General features: G+C 51.3%; 1 long non-coding RNA gene across 1 annotated transcript; it reads right to left on the bottom strand.

Annotated features, from left to right (window-relative positions):
- Positions 1-1,518: 1,518 nt before the first annotated feature.
- Positions 1,519-18,087, bottom strand: LOC116068127. The gene is made up of 2 exons (XR_004109444.1): positions 18,014-18,087; positions 1,519-1,763 (listed from the first exon to the last, which is right to left on the bottom strand). It is a non-coding gene; the product is annotated as an uncharacterized LOC116068127 (long non-coding RNA).
- Between the last annotated feature and the right edge of the window lie 282 nt (positions 18,088-18,369).

Here is an 18,369-nt window from a genome sequence, read left to right as displayed (position 1 = left end):
TGCCATCAACCTTATAAACCTAACAGAAACCAGATGGGCCTCGCTTCCCGAACCCCCACGCCGCCGGCCTGGCCTCCTCGCGGCTGCCCTTGGCGAGCTGGCTTCCTTCGCCCTTTGTTGGGGTAAAAGCCATCAGAAAAGACATCATGGTGGCCGTAGCAAGACAACAGGCCACCAGGGTCCCATACTCCTGAGAGAATCTGGGGCTCCTCATTCTAAGGGCCATCTCAAAGGCCCTCTTCAAGATAACTATAGCTTATCCATCCACAGTTTTTTAAATAAGCATTTATGATTCTCCATCCTTATTGTCAAAACCAATGTTTTCATCCCGGAATATTATCAAAGACAGAGATGTGAAGAAAGAGAAATAAAATCTCACAAGGTCTCAAGGCCAAAATTGCTGATGTCTTTGTAGGGCACTGGGCTAGAGACTGTGAGAGCCAGGGTCAGCCAATATTTATACAAGAGTCCAGAGAGTAAATATTCCAGAGTCTGGGAACACATGACATATTAGTTACTGGGTTTTGTGGCTGTGACATTAGGGAGGAATGCCTTACAGATCAGGGATACAACTGGTCTGTCATGGTGGGAAAGACATGGTAGCAGGAGCAAGCAGCCACTGCCCACATCCCATCAACTGCTGGGAAACAGAGAGAGGTGAATTCTGGCACTCAGCTCACTTTCTCCATTGTATCCAGCCTAGAACTGCAGCCCAGAGGACGCTGTTGCTTAGGGTCAGGGAGGCCCTCCCAGCCTCAGATAACCTAGAGACACCCTTGTTGCGGATAGCCCTGGGGCTAATCATATTTGATGTTAATTCTGCTCTCCTGTGAGGGGCTTCGAACAAGGAATGAGTCAGCACTCAGGTGATTTCCTGTAAACCTTCTTCCTGCCTTAATTTATAAATAAAGGCTAGAGCCAGTGATTGGGCAGGGAGAGAGGGGAAGGTGGAGCTGAACATTTTGGGAGAAAAGGAGAAAGAGAGATGATGGAGGACAGAGGAGGAGGCAGAAGGAAAGTGGAGCAGAAGCACGTGGCCTGGAGAAACCACAAGTTATAAGAGGTCTCATAGATGGGGAAGATGGTAGTGTAATGGTAGATCTGCCCAATCGAGGCCCACAGCTTGTATTTTTATTAATTGAGTTGTGTTTTCATTGGCAGAGCATGTTTGGATTGGAGATTTACCGCAACACACCCTCACAGACAGGCACAGACAGACCCAGAGGTTTGTTTCCATAATGATTTGAATCCTGTCAAGAGGCGGCTCACACAAGGTCTCTGTTGAAAAGTAGCAACTCTGCCCTTGCAGTAGTAAGCCAACCCAGTCAACATATCAGCAGGTGGACATGTCTGTTCCAATAAAACTTTATTTAAAAATGGGTAGGCACACCAGTCATGAGCATAGATGAGCTGGCTCTGCCCTGGGATGGCACTGTGTATGGAAAGGCGGGTCTGCCAATGAAGGTGTCTACCAATGGGCATAAAAGTAACAATAAGTAGTGGCAATAATAGATGCAATTCATTTTCAAGATGGAGTTTATTTAGCCCAAATGCACACAAAACACTATCGTAGCACAAAGCACAATGTTGAAAGCTGGTGATGAGATGTTTAAATTCTCCAGTTCCGCATCTTAGAAATCCAGACCTCGTTAAGATGGATGATATCTCTCTGCTCCTCTTGGTCACACTTCAGATGTTTCCTGCTGGGTGGTGTGTCAGGAACACAGAGCTATTTTCTCTGAACTGAATAAAACAGCTCCCCTCTGGAGGGAGGAGGGAGAAGGGAAGAGGTGTGAGAAAGGGGGAGGGAAGGAAGGAAGGAAGGAAGGAGGAGGAAAAGGAAGAGAGAAAGGCAGAAGGGAAGTTCATAAGACTCAGAAGCTTGGAGACTTCCAGAGCTGAGGAGACTCCTCACAAGACTGTATGAGTAAGTGACTCCTGGGAAGGGAAGACTCGTCAATGGGGCTCCCTGAAAGTTGGGCAGGAGTCCCTATATCTGTCATCTGTGGTGGAGTGGGCTCAAGTGGTCCACGCTCCTGTGAGAAACCCCTCAACCATGTACCCCTAGGTGTGGCCCCTCATCTATGCACCCATGAGTGATACCGACCATGTGTGGGTGGGATCTGTTCTTTGTCCATCAGCAGTACTCTCTTTGGGTGGGCAGGTTTCTTTCTCCCCGGAAGAAAGCGACAGGCCGCAATGTTGGGGTTGGTTTGCTGCTACTATGTATTCAAATGCTAGATACTATGTCTCAAGACCTGTGGGGGGGGGCAAGACAAGTGAATTCTCACATACACCACCAGCTTTTGCCCTCCAAGTTAATTGGTCAATAAAATGCCTGTGATTGGGCAGTAGATAGAGGTGGGCGGATTTTCAGTTACCTGGCTAGGGAGGAAACCAGAAGAGAGAAAAGAGGATACAGTGAGTGGAGGAGGGAGGAGGCTGTGTGTGCTGTGAGAAGAGATGGACCCTGATCATGTGACCAGGAGAACCAGCAAGTAACAAGGGATGTTCGGCTGAGATGTAAGTTAGAATAGCACCTACACCTGCCCAGTCTGGGCTTACAGCTTGTAACTAAAATAAATAAATAAATAAATAAATAAATAACCTGGATCGTGTGTCTTTTATACAGGGTAGCTAGAGTTTATAATTACACTTACACAGCAGCCCGCCTCACCCCTGATGACTGGGCTTCCTTGATGTGAATGAGACGGTGAGTGACAGCCTGGATGTCTCTGTCCTACTTTTCTCTTGACATGTGAAGATCATGTGACATTATCTCTCAATGAGTAGTGAGAGACGATTAAAGGTCTAGCCTGGGACCCAGCAAAGAGCAGGCGCTTCACACGCATCAGCTCTAGGTAAGCTGGTAGTCTAATGGCCAGGCTGCAGGAACCAGAGGCTCGTGGCAGTCTTCTAATCAATCCCTACCATAATCAGGCTCTTTGAGATCAATGGTCCGGTCTAGGGAAAGGGCAAGCCTGCCCTAGGCCCAGAGAGGTTGCATAACCCATCAAAGTCACTCAGCCACAAAGACAAAGAAGCCATTAGACATATTAGATAAAAGAACTCAGAGATCAATAAAAACCATTTCATAACTGATGTGGGGAAGAATTCAGAAGACCCAGCTAATCCAAACCAACAACCAGCTTCCAGGGAACTGCCTCTGTGACACTTGCTCAGGCAAAGGGTCCTTGATGGGGTGACTAAAGATATTGAGAGGAGGTTGCCCTGGATCAGAGTGTCCACCCAAATCCAGGGACTGATGTCCTCGTGAGAAAGAGAAGAGGAGAAACTGAGCGAATGTGAGCAGAGACTGGAGCCAGAAAGCCACCAGCCAGGGTCACCTGGAGCACCCAGAAAGCTGGAGAAGGCAGGGGACCCTCCCCAGAGCCTCAGGGTCCCACCCATCTGTGAATCTGCACTGGAAGAAACTTAGCTGTGATTCTGAGCCAGTTCCCAGCATGTGATCCATGTTCCATGGGTGGACTGACCCCCTGTGTGTCCTAGGCCTTTGTGTGTCCTGAATCCTGTAGGTACTGAGCCCTGTGTCCTGAGCCTCTGTGCATCCTGACCAGAGTCTCCGAGTGTCCTGAATCCTGTGTGTTGCAGGTCTCTGTGTACTGAGCCCTGTGTGGCTGTGTTCCACTGAAGACGCATGATGAACACCATTCAGTTGCACCCTGTTCCCACAGCCTGGTAATCACCACCCCAGGGTTCCAGAAATTTTTCTCAGAGTAGCAGTGCAGCATCTAACACAGCAGGTCCTGGCTCTGAAGACAACCACAAACACAACACAGTCACTGCCCATTGGCACCTCCATCTCAAGCTGCTTCCTCCTCCTCCTCTTCCTCCTCCTCCTCTTCCTCTCCCTGCTTCTCTTCTTCCTCTTCTTCTTCCTCCTCCTCCTCCTTTTCATCCTCTTTTTCCTCCTTTCCTTCTTCCTCTTCTTCCTCTTCCTTCTCCTCCTTTTTTCCTCCTCCTCCTCCCTCTCCATCAGCGAAGCCCAGCTCTCCATTCTCAGCTTCATAGACTGGCCACATGCTCTCCATAGAAGTATCCCAGTCCACTTTGACAGGTGCCCATCAGACATGGCTGGTGTAGTCTAGAAACTCACTATTGCTTCCAGAAACCATCAGCAGGGCCAAGGAAAAGTTAACTGAACAACCCCACCTCTAAGTTCTTGCTCCAAGCAGCCCATTCCTGGACTAGATAGGTCAGGAAGGAAGGAGAGCGAGCTCAGGTGACAACAGACAGGGATATAGTCACAGTGGCTACATCCAGGGCTGCAGAGTATGGCAGAAGCCATGGACCCTGATGGAGCCTGTACTGGCAGGACATCCCTTCTGGAGCCTGAGTCAGGCAGCCTGCGAGGTTTCCTGGCACTTTTACACAATGAGATCTTCCTAAGACCAGCAGAGAAGCAGCAAAGGCATAGGGCTGGGTGGGAATGTTCCTGTCTGGATGGAGCCTGCTTCCCCAGGAGTTTACCAAAAGCACTGGGAACTTTACTAGACTCTACAGACACAGCAGAAACCATGTGCCAGCTTATCCGGGAGAGCCTTAGTTTTTGGGTGAGGTCTGATCATGCCCAGGGTGGACAGTGGATGACGAGAGGTGCCACCTCCCGTGTTCACCGCCCACGACCCTGCTCTTAGACGAGTGCCTGGCTCCACATCCACCACAGCCCTTCCAAAGCCTCTCTCTCACTGTCCCAGAAGCCATGGGAGGCCTCTGAGCAGCCCCTTGAGGGCTGGGTAAACTGAGGCTGACCCAGTCCCTGTGGGGTTAGTGAAGTCCCACAGCACCATGGCTTTACATTGATTCAGAATTCATCACCCTAGCTGGCTTTGCTAGAGCTGACAACAAGTTCCTTTTAGCATCTTCCCTAACCCACATTCCTAACCCTCCCCACATCCCTGGACTCCTCCCTGGTCCACTTTCCTATTTCCACCTCTGCGCCTCCGGCTGTGTAGACCCATGGGGCAGAGTTTTGACTGGCTGGATTTTTTTCCCCTCTACCAGTGTGTGCTTCAAGCATAGAACAGAGCCCTGTACCCAGCAGGTACCAGTAAATGCTTCTTGAGTGAGTGGTTAAAACTCCTGGCCTTCAAGACATCCTGACTGCATTCTGGAACATTCACTCTGTTTCTGGAAGCTTTTGCTCACCTGACATCCAGTCCGGGAATATGAGGCCTTTCAGCCCATCCTACACACAATTTCCTACCCTTGATGTCCATGAACTCCGGATGAAGTCCTGGCCTTTGACTTCCCACTTTGCACCCACAACCACAGGCACAGAGACCAAAACATCTTCCTGGACACATTTTCCTGCTGGGATGCACCCATTCCCAGGGGAGCATGCATTCATTCCCAGTGGAACGTGCATTCACTTTCCACTGAAAACTGGTTCAGTCTCAAGTCCTGCGTTCATACAAATGACATCCTCAGTGACCTGGGTTCTCCCTGGAGCTGCCTGCCACCCAGGCACAGCAGAGACTTAATCCATCCCACATGGGGCTCTGGTGGCCACTGACCTCTAACCCTGCTGCCCTGGGAGAACTACCGTCTGTCACTGATAACCTCCAAGGTCCCTGGCTGGATTGGAGCACTGGCCTCAGAGATGGGCTGATAGTGGCGGCTATCCTGGGGTCAAGTCAGTAGGGCAGGACTGACAACCCTTGATGCCTATGGAAACAAGACAGAGCAGGGGGGATGGGGAACTGAACCCTGTCCCAGAAGGCCTAGAGGGAATCAGCAGGTCAGTATGTGCAGAGACTGAGGGAGGCAGGCAGCTCCTCCGGCAGGCAGCAGCTGCCATAAGATACCCTGGGCATGTAGCTAAGGAGAGGCCACTAAAGTTCCTGGGGACCCTCAAAAGTGCTGCTTGGACACAAAAGGCTCACGATGAGAATGTTCACCACTGAGGCCTGAGTTTGGTCATCATTAGCCAGGGCATAACTGTCATTGTGGGCCTGCTTGTAGCAAAAGCACTTAGGAGAGTAAGGCCGGAAGATCACAAGCTTGGGAGCAATCTGGGTTACATAGCAAATTCCAAGCCAGCCTGGTCTCCAGAATGAGACTCTGCCCCCCTCCCAAAAGAGTAAAACTAAAGAAGCATTGATAGCCAGATGTGGTAGTGTACAGCATAGGAGGCTGAGACAGGATGATTTGTGAGTTTGAGACCAGCCTGGGCTACATAGCAAGACTCTATCTCAGAAAGCAGGGGAGGGAGGGGGAGAGGAAGTGGGGAGAGAAGGGAGGGAGAGAGGGGAAGAGAAAGAGAGAGAGAGAGAGAGAGAGAGAGAGAGAGAGAGAGAGAGAGAGAGACTGAGAGCCTGCTCTTTGCGCAGTTATAGAATTTCACCCGACACCTCCAAGTTCACCAAGGGCCAGGAGTGTGGATCAGAGAATTCAGCCACCCTGTCACCCACAGGCCTCTGCTCTGCAGGGCAGCGTCTCTCCAAGTCAACAAAGAGACCATAAAGGACTCCAGCGGCAGATCCCAGGACATGGCAGCCCAAGGGAGGACCACCGGTGCCGTGAGGCCTGGCAAGCAGCGACCAGTTCCACTTTGACAAATGAGCCGCCCACGCTTGCCAGGGCTCGCAGGCTCTGGGCCAGATAAGTGCACCAGCGGCCCAGGTCATTTTTCCTCAGCTATCTCTCGCTGAGGCCACGCTGACACTCAGGAGTGATGGATGGTGAGGCAGACGGATGACCACCCCACCGGCGGGTGCGGGGGGGTGGGGTGGGTCTAGCACCTTGCCCACTGATCTTCAGGGCTGGCTGTCTTTGGGGTGAAAAGTGAAAACCCCTAGTTTTACTCTGGGGCTTCATGCACTTCCACTCACACCTGTGCCACACATATACATGCACACATGTACATGCATATACACATGTATGCATAAGCTCATTCTCATACACAAATGGGTACACCACACACACATACACACATTCACATATCCTCACATGTATGCATGCACAGCAATGTATATATGCATATACTGGCACACATAGGTGTATGCCCAGGCACATAAACATATATCTGTATGTACACATGCACACACATGCATAGGCACATAAACAGTACTCGCATGCACACGCATGCATACACAAATGCATCACTTTCTGAGTCTGCAGCCTTCTGTTTCATTCTGTCTTTGAGATGGCTCTCTCTGTTGTCTAGGCTAGCCCTGAGGCCTGAGGCCCTGCAACCCTCCTATGTTAGCTACTGAGTGCCTGGCCCCACGGGCATATATATGCCATTGTACCCTGCTGAGCCAGCCAACTTTTAAAACTTGGAAGCGAACAGGCCTAGGTCCCAGGACATTGTCCCCAGTCACACAGCAGACACTAGCCTGCAACTAAAGCTGCAAGTTTTACCAAGTCAGGCTTAAACGCCAAGGGACCGAGGCACCTCCAATGGGGTTCTTTTGGAAAATGCCTGCTGACTGGTACCCACTGAGCAAGGAGACCCAGCCCACCTTGCTCTGTCCAAATGTGCAAAGACATGGGTTTACACAATCCTGAGAAAAGCTGCTCAAGGGACCAACGGTTTCTCTGCCCCGGTGGCAGGCAGGGACAGTGGTGTGACCGTGACAGCCTAGCCTGCACTTCACCTGCAAGCTGTAAACTTCCTGTGAAGAAAGACAGAGCTGGCTTCAGATGCCCAAGTTATGAAGTAAGAATGGAGGGTCATAAGGCCAGCAGGATAAACATGGGCCATCCCATCTCGGCTCCAGAGACGCCCATTTGTCCTCGCCACCCCTCAGACACGTGAATGCCTGGCTCAAGCTCACCACTCACCCTCCACCCTCTCTGGGGAAATGACGATGCCGGATAGAGCCGATGGGACCCGGCGTCCGGATGCCCACCGTCCCGGGCTGTTTATGTTTGAGCCCGTGTTGGAAGAAAAATGTGAGAATATTTTTCCAGAACATGGTGGCCGGGTAAGGTCGCTAGGTGCCAGGGAGGCAGAAGACAATAGGGCAGGAGGGGTGGACTCGGACGGAAGGATAGGGCTGGGTACAGCTGCCAGGAGCCAGAGAGGGACAGGCTCACCCTTCCCTCTGTTGCAAAAGGACCTGGCTTCTTGCCCCACCTGAGACCCTCTGTGTGACGCTCAGACATTGTCCTGACTGGGTGAGCCAAGCTTCAGCTTTCTAGAAGGCCCTGCAAGCCAGGCCTGATGATGATGAAGGCCTCTCACATCTGCCACTCAATTGAGGGCCATAGACTGAGTTCTAGGCAGCCTGGGCTACAGAGTGAAAACAGAACTGAGGATGGAACTCGGTTGAGGAGTGCTTACCTAGTATGCTTTGCTGGCTCATTTTATATCAACTTGACACAAGCTAAATTCATCTGAGAGGAAGGAGCCTTAATTAAGAAAATTACCTCCATAAGATTAGGCTCTGGGCAAGCCTGGAGGGCATTTTCTTAATTAGTAATTGATAGGGGAAGGTCCAATACATTGTGGTGGCACCATCCCTGGGCTGGTGGTCCTGTATTCTATATGGAAGCAGGATGAGCAAGCCATGGGGAGCAAGCCAGTAAGCAACATCCCTCCATGGCCTCTGTACCAGCTGCTCTGCTCTCTTTCTCTGTCTCTGTCTCTGTCTCCGTCTCCGTCTCCTTCTCCTTCTCCGTCTCCCTCTCTCTCCCTCTCTTCCTCCCCCCCCCATACACACACATACACACACACACACACACACACACACACACACACACACACAAACTAGCTAGACCTATCTCTAACAGTCGTTTCTAGAAGCCTACATTTCATTTCCCTCTGTCCTGCTTTCTCACCCTCAGGACAGTGAGCTTCTCCTGAGATGGGGCTTTGAACTCAGGCTGTGTCAATCCCTCTGATGAAATTTCTGTATGAGACACCAACTTTGGGCAACCAGGAGCCAGGAGGTATGTGGCTTCAGAGAAGCACAAGATGCCATGGTGACTATTCTTGGTTGTCAACCTGACTATATCTGGAATTAACTAAAACCCATCTAGCTAGGCACCCCTGTGAGGGATGTTTCATAATTAAGCCATTTAATGTGGGAAGGCCCGCCCTTAATCCAGATATTCTGAGGTGGAAAGACCCACCTCTGATGTGGGCTGCACCTTCTGGTGAGCACCTATACAGAGGACTTGGAAGAAGGAAGCTTTTGCTCTTTGCTTGCCTGCCCCCACGTTTGCGGGCAAGTCCATTCCTTCACGGGCATTAAAGCCTGTTTCTTTGGGATTCTGGTGTAAACTGAAGACCAAGTTAGATGTTCAGCTTTGTGGAGTAATAACCAAACATACATAGTGTGTGTATGTGTGTGTGTGTGTGTGTGTTTGTGTGTCTATGTTTGTGTGTGTCTGTGTGTCTGTCTCTGTGTGTCTGTGTCTGAGTGTGTGTGTATGTGTGGGTCTCTGTTCCTCTAGAGACCCCGACTAACCCAGACTTTCAGACTATGTTCTCTGGTTTTGTTTTGCTTATTTCTGTGAGACGGCCTTTCACGCTGTAACCTAGAACTTACTACTTAGCCTAGGCTAGCCTTGAACTTGCAGCAATCCTCCTGCTTCCACCTTTTGAGTGAGTATTAAGACAGCAGGCAGAGCCAACATATCAGGTTTCTAATGACATGTCTTAATAGCAGGGCAAGTTCCCAAGATGTCAGCCCAGAAAAAAACCAGCTTGAAGTCTCCAAGAGCCAAGGGACACGCTGGTGCCTCCTGACCAGGAAGCTTGCCTGGGTTAGGGAAGAAGAGATTCTCATCTTGTTTTCCAGGAGGCTCTGGCTTTCAGGGCCACACAACTGGAGGTCTGTGGTTCTTTCCTTCTTCACCTGGGTTTCCCACCTACAAGTTAGACATAATATAGTGTTTCCCTCTGGCAGAGGGGAGACGAAACGGACGATGCTGAAGACATCACTTGAGTTAGGGCTCGCGTGGGCTACTCAGCCTGAGGTCCCGGTGAGCTCAGCCCTCTTCCTGCTTCTGAAGCAGAGCAGGGTCTGGGAGCCATGGGATGCTCCAGTGTTTGCTGCACCTCTGCCTGCCCAGCAGGGGGAGCTCCTGCCACCCAGAGCCCCAAGGAGAGCAAGCCCAGCCTTCTCAGCCTCACACCTGACCAGGAAAGGAGGCTTTGTCTACGCTGTCATTTCCCTTGCTTAAAGCAGGGGGTGTAGCTGGCCATGTTAGCTCCTGTTGGTAATCTCAGCACGCTAGAGAGTGAGGCTGGAGGATTACCATGAGTTTAAAGCCAGGTGTTGCTGAAAAGCAAGGGAGGGGTAGAGGGTGGTGGGGAAGGTTAACCCTAAGAGTTAGAGAATTAGAAAGGATGCGTGGGGTGCCTAAGGCTGTCAAGGTCACACTCCTCTTGAGTATCATCGTCCCTGTATTACAGATGGCAACGCTGAGGCTCAGGGAGGTCAAGGGACTTTCCCTAAAGTGGAAAAGCCCAGCCTTCCTCCTGGGGCCACAACCACATCGGGAGCAGTGATCCATAGACATTTGTGCTCTCTGTGCGCTCAGGACAATAATTATCTCGTAAGTGCTATCATTTGGGGGTGGAGACATGCCCACCTATCCTCAGGTGTTCCCTGGGAAGCAGCCATTGCAGCCAGGCAGGAAGGAGACCTGAGGAATGTGGCTTCTATGTGGGGGAGGGGAGCAACTTTCTCCTCACCAGCAGGCTCCCCTCCTCTGGGGATTAAGATGGCTCGGAGGAGGCTCTCTGGAGAGAGCAGTGTTGGAGACCACCCCTCCTCCTACTTGCATCCAGGCTTCTGGAGCCTGCTTCCAGCTGGCAGAAGCAGAAGGGACCTCACAGGATGTCAGCAGAGACAGTGGGGTTTACACTCCCCTATGCTGATGTGCCATCTTTCCTCCTAGCCTACTTCACTCAGCCACAGTTCCTAACACCAACACAGAGAAGAAGTAGGTGCTCACACACACACACCCAGGCTATGTCCTAAATGCAGAGACCAGGATGTGGCTGCTCCCTGGATAACCAGCCATGGCAGGACACACATAGGATGCCAGCCAGCACTCTAGAGAATGAGGTCAGAGATTTCAAAGTCAGCCTGAGTGACATAGTAAGTTCTAGGTTAGCCTGAGCTACAAACTGAAACCCTGTCTCAAAACATCGATAAATAATAAGTAACTAAATTCCCCAAAGGAGTCAGAGCTCAGAGTCACAAAGGTAAGGGGTTCCCTGTCTTGAACACCTGCCCTTCCCACCCACCCCAGCGTGTCCTCTCCATGGGAATCTTGAAGGCGCATACCCTCCAGATGGGTCTTGGGATCTTTGAAATTTGACTTCCTAAAGGATGACGCTGGCAGGTCCCTAAAGGGTGCTCTGTGCCCTCCCAGCCTGGCTCTATCCACCATTCCCCCACTGTGGAATGCTCACTCTGTCCTCACCTGTCTAAGGACAGAAGAGTAATACCATTAGGACTAAAAAGAAAAGACAAGAGCTCAGAGCCGGCTGTGGCCACGGACAGCTCTGTCTTCCTTTGTATTAACCTTGAGGTTTTTCTACTACCTATTAAAATAAGTTAAACCATTTTTTTTTAAGTAAAGAGAAATGAAGATACGAAGAGGGAGAGACTTCAGGAAGATTGTGGTCACCCCTGGGGGGGGGGCTGTTCAGCCCCACCCCCACCCCCTCATACCCACAGCCCCAACACAAGAGAGCACAAGATGAAAATTTCAGTTATATGGACTTGATCTTGACCCATAATCTTGGTTCCCAGAGAGTTTGGTCTGAACACAGATAACCTCCATCTGGAGGAGATGGTGTAGACAGAAGCAGGAGACACCCACACTGTGGTACAGAGAGTGAGTCCAGTCCTACTGACTCCAAACAAAGCCAAGCATGAGGCAGGGCTTACCCACTGCCAGGACACAGAGGCAGGCAGGAGCCAAACTTTGGGTCTCCCTGCCTGTCGGTGGAAGATCTGGTATCACACCTCAGGGTGCCCCAGGATAGCTCACCTGGGCTACAGACAACGTGGATACCATGATGAGCTTCCAAGCAGCTCGGGAGCAGAGCCTGGGACAGGGATTCTGGATAGCAACAGAAGAAGGGGCTCTGGTGGAGAGGGTGGCACTGCCAAGTAGTTCCTCTCAAAACAGGTAGCTGGGAGGCCGCCTCCATGGTACCTGCCCAGGTGGTGGTGCAGAGCACTCGTCTGCTGGCGGCCACATGTCACAGGGAAGAAGTTCCCTGGCCGCTCTACACTCAGTCCCTTTTGCTATAACCCAGGACAGGCAAAGCAACTGCTGTTTGCTGGGGATGTCTCAGGCAGATGTGGGGAAGGGCACCTTAAGCCAGTCGGGAACATTGAACACCAAGGATAAGCCAGGGGTCCCAGCAGTGGGTCCTGTGTGGATCTTCCTATGTAAACTCCACTCTGTAATTGTGTATGCCCCAAAGCACTGTGGCTCATGACCTGGATGCTTCTCTTTGCCCTTCCCTGCAGTCTCCGCTATAACGAGAGCAGGACATTTTCCTAAAGCTCACTTAGGATGCAGTAAAGAATTGAGAACCTTATTCCCAGCTCTTCCCCTGGAGAGGAAGCCCTGCTGGTAGCAGACAGAGCACCTGAATGAGCCTAGCATCCAGCAGCCACCTCCAGACCTCTGATGACACCTGTGCCCTGTCACATTGCACATCCTTGGTGTCTATCAGCAGCTCAGAGCCATTCCAGCCTCTGTGACAGATAAAGCCACCCAACAGGCTTGTGGCTGGACAGACCTGAGTCCCTGGTGATCGGGACCAGGCTGACCCCAGATTGGACTCTGCCCCTCTCATTCTGGTATGTCCCCCTGTCTGTGTGTGGCCCACTGCAAGAACTCAGATCTCTGTGGAGATGACTGGTCCCCTCTCCTCCTCCCCCTCACCTTGGGACACCCAGGTCGCCGCTCTTGACCTCTGCTGATGGCTAGCCATCCAAACGTCAGCAGCCCACCCACACCTCCTGCCTCTGACTGCATAGCACACACAGTCAAAGAGGTGAGAAAGGCTAGTGGCCTCTCTCTGTTCACACCGTCCACGTACGCTGCCTTCTTCCCGCCATGATTGCTCCTTAGAAAGAAAGGTCTCCCACCATCTGTCATCACACAAAGGGCAGTGTGGCAGCTTGACAAAGGGAAAACTGGATCTTTATGAACGACCAAGAAGTCAGGTTCAGAGGCACAACTCCTTGGGAGGCCGAGGCAGGCAGATTGCAATTTCAAGGCCTGCCTGGCCTAAAAGAGTGAGTTCAAGTTCAACCTGGGCAGCTTAGCAAGGGCAGACTGAAGCTGCGTGCGCACCACACTCATTTGCAACCTTGTCTATACAAACCATGGAGCAGACAGTCCTGGGATAGAGCGTTCCCAAAGTACTGAAGATCTGGGCTGAGTCAGGGTCCCCCAAATCTGACCACTTGGGATAGGATCTAGGGAGACCCTCCTCCTGATAGTGACAAGAGACAGAGACCAGCTCAGCCAACCTCCACCCTTCACTCATGTAAGGGCATACCCAATGTCACAGGCAAGTTTGTCAGGGGAGCCAAATTCAGCTGCCCTGCCTGACCTCCCAGCCACTGCTTGGTCTGTGCTGGGTAATGGAGCCTCTGCTGAGCTAATTGCTGTGGCCCCGGCATGGCCTGTGTGATGCCGTAACCACTTCCTCTCTGCAGAGCAGGAAATGAAGGGAAGGACGACCCTCCCCGCCTGTGCTTTGCGACTCTTCCCAGGTCTCCTGAGCAAGGTCAGAACCACGACCATCTTGTGGTTCCTTCCTGGCGGCGCGCTCCGTGGAGACTTACTCTTGTTCAACCTCTCTCCTCTCTGAGCTTCTTTTTCACGAGAGCTTTAAAGACGCAAGAACTCACAGGGAGCAGAGGCTACTGCTGCCTCCACAGGTGTCTGGAAACTGTTTGACGAGCAGAAGAGATGTCTTAGTGGTTAGAGCACTGGCTGCTCTTCCAGGGGACTTGGGTTCAGGTCACAAAATCTCGTAGAGGCTCACGAGCATCTGTAATTCCAGTATCAGGGGATCTGATGCCCCTTTCTGTCTTCCAAGTGTACTAGGTACACTTGTGGTGCTTGGACACACATGCCAGTAAAATGTTCATATACATAAAAATAAATTAATACAACAAATTTAACAGTAACCTCCTTGAGATTACTTGCTAGATCACGCTGCCTCTTTAAGGTGACTTGATATTGATGAGTCACATGTTGCAAAGAGATGACCAAGCTTTTATTTGTGGGTATGACTTCAAAGAACAACTTTTAAAATTTATCTTATTTTTATGTACAGTTCTCTGTGTGTGAATGCCACACATGGGTGTAGTACCCAGGAAGGCCAGAAGAGGGCATGAGATTCCCCTGGAATTGAAATTACTAATGATTATGAGCTGCTTGAAGTGAGTGCCAGGAACCAAACACTGGTCATTTAGAAGACAGCAAGAACTCCCAATCAAGCTGTCTCTCTAGCCCCAAATGACAGTGCACATTCATGCACAGGCACAAAACTAACCAATTACATTCATATGAAATCGTCATGCTAGGGGGCAGCATTAAAAATGGAAAAGTCATTTTTAAGACCTACCAGCATGGTGTACCACTTCCCCTCCCCTCCAGCTGTGGCATGCCCTTTCTTGCACAGTGGCTGAGGGGCTCTGTGGTGAAATGTTTATCTATTGGGGAGTCTGTATCGTGCTTTGCTTCTGGGGGGGGGGGAAGTCTCTAGTAAAGGCAGTTGGATTGCTTTCCAATCCACTGTTGTTTGTTTAAGACCCAAGCTGTGGCTTTTAAGTAAATTATCCCTAAAAAGTGTAAAAGCATTTTGTCAGTACAAACAAGTGGCTAATGAAGTAAATGAGAAGAGGAGGGGAGCGTGCAAGTGTGCAGTTCTCAGTGTGGGGTAGGGGCTCTACCCCTGAGCCATGCCCCAGCACCTCATTGGGGGACCCTAGGCAAGAACCCCACCACTTGGGCCACCCCCCAATATCTCCCTGAGAGATCCTAGGCAGGGTCCCCACCCCTAGGTCACACCCCCAATACCTCCCTGAGAGATCCTAGGCAGGGTCTCCACCCCTAGGTCACATCCCTAATACCTCCTTGAGAGATCCTAGGTAGGATCTCCACTTCTGAGCTATGCAACCAAAACTTACTGGGGGACCTAAGGCAGGGGATCTCCCCCCCCCATTGAGCGATGGTTCCAGCCCCCAGTGGGACATTCTAAGCCTGGGCTCTATACTGAGCCAAACCCCAAGCCTCAATAAAGCAGATTTTTAAAAAGGAAACAAAACAAGATCACTCACTGGGGTGCATACTTGACGGCGGTTTCCTGTCCTGTGAGCTTCATCCTATAACACCACAGACCCCTGTTTGTTTTTTCCCTCTGTGGTCCCCATGTGCCCTCATGATCCCTGGAATTTTCACATGAACTTAAAGACTGATCTCTGGGAGACATTGGAGGCTGTGGGTAGACACCACCCCCTCCCTCCTTTGAAGCGCACCTTCCTGGAGACCTGTGGGCTGGGAAGGGGCACAGTGAGTACTAGCCATGGGAGTCTGACATCCTGGGCTCACTCCCCACCACCCACATGTAAAGCTGGAAGCATGAAACACATCCGCAGTCACGCTGCTGGGGAAGCAGAGGTCTGAGGGTCCCTGTGTCTCAAAACGTGAACTGGGGGCATGGCTCAGCAGTTAAAAACACTGGATGCTCTTCCTGAGGCCCTGGGTTCAGTTCCCAGCACCTACAGCAGGCAGCTCCAGACATCTAGCCCCAGGGCACCCAAACCCTCTTCTGGGCTCTTCAGGCAACTGCACTTGGGTGCACATTCATACACACATAGTTTTAAATGTTTAAAATAAAATCTTTTTTTTTGTTTTTTTTTTTTCAAGACAGGGTTTTTCTGTGTAGCCCTGGTTGTCCTGGAACTCACTCTGTAGACCAGGCTGGCCTCAAACTCAGAAATCCACCTGCCTCTGCCTCCCAAATGCTAGGATTAAAGGCGTGCGCCACCACCGCCCGGCTAAAATAAAATCTTTAATAAACAAAATAAGGCAGAAAGCAATAGAGGAAGACAGCCAATGGGACCTTGGTCTCTGCATAAGACACACATACATGCACACACATGTACACACATACACACATGCACACATACACACATGCACACATATGCACACACATGATCACACAGATTTGTGCACACACATGAAATCCTGGCTGCAGATCTTCCAGGCCCACTCCTCATCCCTGGTGAGTCATCGCACTTATGGGAATCTTCCCAAGACTGCGTCATCCCCAGCACCAGCCAACAGCCTCCCCTCTCCACCGCCTTGTGCTGAAAGGATTGTCAAGATGAGTTAATCCAGCCCCACATCTAACAGAAGAATAAGCAGACCAGAGAGGTTAAGTGACTTGTTCATGGCCGCACAGCTAATTAGAACCAGATAAGACCCACATCTGAAGCTTCTTCTGCCCTCTCCAGAATGACTCCCAGGCTCACTGTGACATCTCAGAGGCTCTGTGGCTGTGACACCAGCAGACAGGCTGAATGGTGACAGGCTGTAACAGTTATAGAATTCAGGTTTCTGGAATCTTCAGACTCCAGTGTCCATCCCTAGGCTAGCTACAGCTTAAATCAGCTAAAGTCTCCTTTCATGTGCCCTGTAGGAGTTATATGTGCACGCGCGCGCGCGCGCGCGCACACACACACACACACACACACACACACACACACACACACACACACAAATCTCCAGAGAACTGGAAACCGGTTAGAGAGAAAAAGGAACGCTTTCGCCCTCTGCTGGACAGACAATGGCATGGAAACTTGATGGTTCCGACTGTCTCCATCCCTCACAGGCTACATACATTACCTCTGTTCCCCCACCCCTGCAGGGAGCACCTGCTCAGAACCTGGAGGTGTGTCCATCCTCCCTTTCTTTAAGATGGGGCCTCACTCTGTAGCCCAGTCTGGCTCTAAACTCAGAGCAATCCTCCTGCCTCAGCTTTCTGAGTGGATCATTACATGTAAGCATCATGTTTAGCTTAGAAATGCTTTCGAGGTGTCATAGTAACTGGGTTGGGAGCATGTACCTGTGATCCCAGCACTTGGGACATAGAGGCAAGAGGATTCAAGTTTGAGGCCACCCTGAGCTAGAGCCCAACATGTCTCATCCATCCATCCACCTACCTGCCCGCAGCACATGTGTTCTGGGTACCTACTCTCTACTGAGTACTGTTCTGGGCATGCAAATACCGAAAGAGTGATGTGAGGAAATCAACAAACAGCCAAACAAAGTAAATTCTGTGACAGGGAATCATGGTGACAGAAAGAGATGGCCCTCTGTGTGGGACAGGCAGTGGAGGGAAGCATGCTCCCAGCAGAAGGGACATCCTATTCAAAGGCTGGTGTGGGGACTATGTATAGCAAGTGACTGGTGATGAAGCCAGAGGACCTTGGTCAGGGATTAGAGGTCAGAAGACAACCAGCAGAGGAGGCATGAGGGGTACCGACCAGGTGGTATCCAAGCCAAGATTCATCTCAAGGCTCTGCACTGCTGTAGCCTAACCCCCACCTCCCCTACCCCCTAGCCTCTGGCTAGCCCCACGTGGCTGGGAGCACCATCTCAGAAGGGGTCCTCCAGCCCAGCCTCAACCCTGTGGAGCAAAGCTTAGCTGCCCCCTCAGCCCACCCAGAGTGCAGCAGATTGAAATGTGACCAAGAAGTGGTTACTCTAAGCCACAGACTTCAGAGGTGCTGTGTGTCATGGATTCTAGGCGCCAATTCAGTTTCCCCCAAGCAGCTCCAGACTCTGGGGCCAGGCTAAGGTTTCTGGGGTCCCCTGCTTCCTGAGCACCTCTCTCCAGTCTCTAGAAAACTGAAGCCAAGGAGAAAAGAAGATTCTAGCACTCCCGGGTTAAAACTGCTTCACGTCTTGGAGCATCACTTTGGAGCTTCACTCCCCTGAATGTCCTGTGCCTCTCACCCTACCAACCCATTTCTCCTTCTACCTTGGCTCCAGTGAGCTGGGCCATCTGTGTGGGCAAAGAGGTCTCAGGGTCCAAGGCCACCAGCTGCCCTGCAGCTTCCTCTCAGGAAGGGGCCTGCCTCTGCTGTGTAGGTCACAATGACAATAGAGGCCAGCTGACTTCTGCCCCCAGGGTCAGAGGCCAGCAACAGACACCAGGGCCAGGCAGCCTGGGGCAGGCTGGTGCTGGCTCAGCACAGTGGTCTCTATAGGAGCCAGGAGGTCAGGCCCAGATCCTGACTAGGACTTGGCCTTTTCCTTGGATTCATGCCTCTTGGTGACACCAGCACGGGGGAGGGTAGGTGGTGTTACAAAGGCAGAGCCCCAAGGGGTCTCAGG

The sequence above is a fragment of the Mastomys coucha genome, unplaced genomic scaffold, assembly GCF_008632895.1.
Source record: "Mastomys coucha isolate ucsf_1 unplaced genomic scaffold, UCSF_Mcou_1 pScaffold22, whole genome shotgun sequence".
NCBI classification, from domain to species: domain Eukaryota; kingdom Metazoa; phylum Chordata; class Mammalia; order Rodentia; family Muridae; genus Mastomys; species Mastomys coucha.
Note: the sequence above shows the minus strand (reverse complement) of the source record. Positions and strands in the feature narration are given on the sequence as shown.